The sequence below is a fragment of the Rutilus rutilus genome (genome assembly GCF_951802725.1).
Source record: "Rutilus rutilus genome assembly, chromosome: 16".
Lineage (NCBI taxonomy): Eukaryota > Metazoa > Chordata > Actinopteri > Cypriniformes > Leuciscidae > Rutilus > Rutilus rutilus.
Genome location: NC_140224.1, coordinates 37772146 through 37776401, shown reverse-complemented (window position 1 = coordinate 37776401; position 4256 = coordinate 37772146). Strand labels below are relative to the sequence as shown.

Below are 4256 nucleotides of genomic sequence, written 5' to 3'. Positions count from 1 at the left end.
ACAACCATAGACAGTATATAGGGCTACAGCCATAGACAGTATATAGGGCTACAGCCATAGACAGTATATAGGGCTACAGCCATAGACAGTATATAGGGCTACAGCCATAGACAGTATATAGGGCTACAACCATAGACAGTATATAGGGCTACAGCCATAGACAGTATATAGGGCTACAGCCATAGACAGTATATAGGGCTACAGCCATAGACAGTATATAGGGCTACAGCCATAGACAGTATATAGGGCTACAGCCCTATACTGTATATAGGTACAGTATACACAGTATATACAGTATACTGTCAGTATAGACAGTATATAGGGCTACAGCCATAGACAGTATATAGGGCTACAGCCATAGACAGTATATAGGGCTACAACCATAGACAGTATATAGGGCTACAGCCATAGACAGTATATAGGGCTACAGCCATAGACAGTATATAGGGCTACAACCATAGACAGTATATAGGGCTACAGCCATAGACAGTATATAGGGCTACAGCCATAGACAGTATATAGGGCTACAACCATAGACAGTATATAGGGCTACAGCCATAGACAGTATATAGGGCTACAACCATAGACAGTATATAGGGCTACAGCCATAGACAGTATATAGGGCTACAACCATAGACAGTATATAGGGCTACAGCCATAGACAGTATATAGGGCTACAGCCATAGACAGTATATAGGGCTACAGCCATAGACAGTATATAGGGCTACAGCCATAGACAGTATATAGGGCTACAACCATAGACAGTATATAGGGCTACAACAGGCCTCATGTGGGGAACTTGTGTTGTGGTTTTCTGGGGAGGTGGAGTAACTATTATGTGTCCCTTTTGTTTTGAGATTTTTTATTGTTTTGATGTTGTTGTTTTACATGTTTGTTATTTAAATCACCTCTATCCTTATTTTTTTATAGTGCAATCAATAAATTAATTGTACATTTTGAAAAAACTTTTTTTTTTCATAAATCAGGATTTATACTAAGTAAACATTCCACCGACCATAATGACTACAGACCGGTAGCACTCACCTCACATGTCATGAAGACATTTGAGAGACTTGTCCTCTCTTACATTAGGACTAGTGTGTCAAATAAAATGGACCCCTTACAGTTTGCATATCAGTCTAACATCAGTGTAGATGATGCCCTCATCTATATGCTGCAGAGGGTTTATACACATCTGGACACCTCTGATGCATCTGTGCGGATCACTTTTTTTGATTTCTCAAGTGCCTTTAATACCATCCAGCCTCGTCTGTTAGGGGAGAAGATGGGAAAGATGAAGGTGGATCCATCATTGGTCTTGTGGATTTTGGATTATCTATCCCTCAGACCACAGTATGTGCGCCTACAGAACAGTGTCTCAAGTACCATTCTAAGCAGCACAGGAGCACCACAAGGAACTGTGCTAGCTCCGTTTCTGTTTGCCATCTATACAGCGGACTTCCAATACAACACTGATGGTTGCTTCCTGCAGAAATTCTCAGATGATACCTCAGTGGTCGGCCTCATCAACGGAGACGATGAGGAGGAGTACAGAAGAACAATCAGCAACTTTGTGAAATGGAGTGCGGACAATAACCTACATCTCAACACCACAAAAACCAAGGAGATAGTGGTGGATTTTAGGAGGGGGAGGAGGAGAAGAATCCAGCCAACACCAGTCACCATCAGGGGCAACGAGGTGGAGCAGGTTGCCAATCACAGGTACCTGGGTGTGCAGCTGGATAGTAAGCTGGACTGGAAGAGTCATATGGAGGTGGTGTACCGTAAGGGGCAAAGCCGACTTTATTTTTTAAGGAGGCTGAGGACATTTAACATCTGCCAACCCTTGCTCTGCAGGGTCTATCACACAGTGGTGGCTAGTGCTGTGTTTTTCGCTGTGGCATGCTGGGGAGAGGGAGTTTACACAGCAGACAGAAACAGAGTTGACAAGCTCATCAGGAAGGCCAGCTCAGTGGTTGGGGCTGAACTTGAGACGGTCCAGCAGGTGGCAGGGACCAGAGCAGTAAACAAACTAGGCTCAATACTGGACAACCCCGCACACCCTCTCCACTCCCTGAAGGTGATAAACAGAAGCACCTTCAGTCAAAGACTGATTGCACCAGTATGCAAGACGGAGCGGTACAGGAAATCCTTTATACCAGCTGCTATAAGACTCTACAACGCACAAAAATAACCTTTGTCTCTTTTATGCATAGTTTGCTATAGTAGTCTGTTATATATATATTTTTAACTTAAATAGGTCAGGATAAAACTGAACTAATATGTGGTGTTATGTCTGTCATGAAGCTGCTGTGACACTGAAATTTCCTGTTAAAGGATCAATAAAGAACCTACTACTACTACTACTACTAAACAAGGACTGATGTTTTTAAAATTAGGGTTAGGGTTACGCGCGCGCACTGATGTTTTACAGAGTCTCACTCCAGCCAAAGTCCCAAAGTTGGCAACCCTGCTCAGTGTGTGTGTGTGTGTGTGTGTGTGTGTGTGTGTAATGTGTGCCCTTGTTTATATTACATTGTGGGGACCAAATGTCCCCATAAGAATAGTAAAACCTGAGATCACCTACATTGTGGGGACCAGCCAGTGGTCCCCACTTTTCAAAAGGCTTATAAATCACACAGGATGAGTTGTTTTGAGAAAGTAAAAATGCAGAATGTTTCCTGTGATGGGTAGGTTTAGGGGTAGGGTTAGTGTAAGGGGACAGAATATACAGTTTGTACAGTATAAAAACCATTACGTCTATGGAGAGTCCCCACAAAGATAGTGAACCAGACATGTGTGTGTGTGTGTGTGTGTGTGTGTGTGTGTGTGTGTGTGTGTGTGTGTGTCTGTGTGTGAGTGAGTGAGTGAGTGTGTGTGTGTGTGTGTGTGTGAGTGAGTGTGTGTGTGTGTAGCTGCAGGTGTGTCTATGTGAGTGTGCGTGTGTTCCATCTGTCGCACACACACTGGTGCTGATGAGTGCAAACACACACACAACACAATCAGTCCATCCTAACATCAGTTTAGTTAATATATGAAACATCTCTTTAGTTTGTATTTTTTCATTTATTTATTTTGTTTTTAAAATGTTATTGTGTTTATATGTTCTATTTGCCGAGACCTGCGTCTCATGATGATGAACCTCTGCCGCCCTCTTCTGCTCACAGCACATCAGTGTTTGAGTTTATGACGGACAGATTTACAGCACGATCCTCCAGAACTCTGAGCTGATGAACACCGACAACCAGTCCTGAATAAACACCACACACACACACCTGCACACACACACACGACCCCTAAACCATCACACACACACACACACACACACCTGCAGCTGCACACGCACACACGACCCCTAAACCATCACACACACCTATACACGCACACACGACCCCTAAACCATCACACACACACACACACACCTGCAGCTGCACATGCACACATGACCCCTAAACCATCACACACACACACACACACTCACTCACCCGACCCCTATACCTACCCAACACACACACACACACTCACTCTAGTCCCGATGAGTGTGTGTGTATTCAGTTTACATCCTCACCGGGATAGACACACACACTCTGCACAGTAACTGTTCAATAATCAGGTAGTTTCTAACAACTGTATCCCTTATTGCATCTATAATTGTTGTTTATTTTTCATGTTAACTTGAAAAACATTTTCATATTTTTGTTATATAATATAAATATATTTCATATAAATGTTGATAGTGATTGACAGCTAGAAACATCCATGATCCATTGATAATACTCACTGATGTTTGTGCTGCTGATTTTCCTACCAAAATGATGTCACTTCCTGGAGGATGATGTCATTGAGGAACTTCCTTTGTTAGTTACAGGGATTTTACATTATGATGGATTAAACTCAAAGTAGAAAGAACAAACTGACTCTCAGCTGACTGAACATTTATTTCAGAACAGAAATGAAACATCATCTGATCACACTTCATTTGATTAAACGTTCATTAAACGTTCTACATGAGGCAAACACACACACACTTGTACATCTATCTTTATGAGGACATTCATTGACACAATGCAATCTCTAGCCGCTTCCCCTAACCTTACCCATCACAACTAAGTGCCTAACCCGACCCCTGACCCTAACCCGACCCTTAACCTCATTATAACCTTATCCCTAAAACCAAGTCTTGACCCTCAAACAGCCTTTAAAGGCTCTCAGAGACTGAGGACCGGCCAACATGTCCTCACTTTACTCTCTCTGTC

The 4256-nt window shown here is 42.7% G+C and overlaps 1 protein-coding gene across 1 annotated transcript in view; it reads right to left on the bottom strand.

The window, feature by feature from the left end:
• Positions 1-3920: 3920 nt before the first annotated feature.
• The window catches only part of oat (ornithine aminotransferase), a 15647-nt gene continuing 15311 nt past the window's right edge, over positions 3921-4256 (bottom strand). The window contains exon 10 of the mRNA XM_084433776.1: positions 3921-4256. This exon is cut by the window's right edge and continues 636 nt beyond it. The gene's annotated coding sequence lies outside the window, so the exon portion shown is untranslated.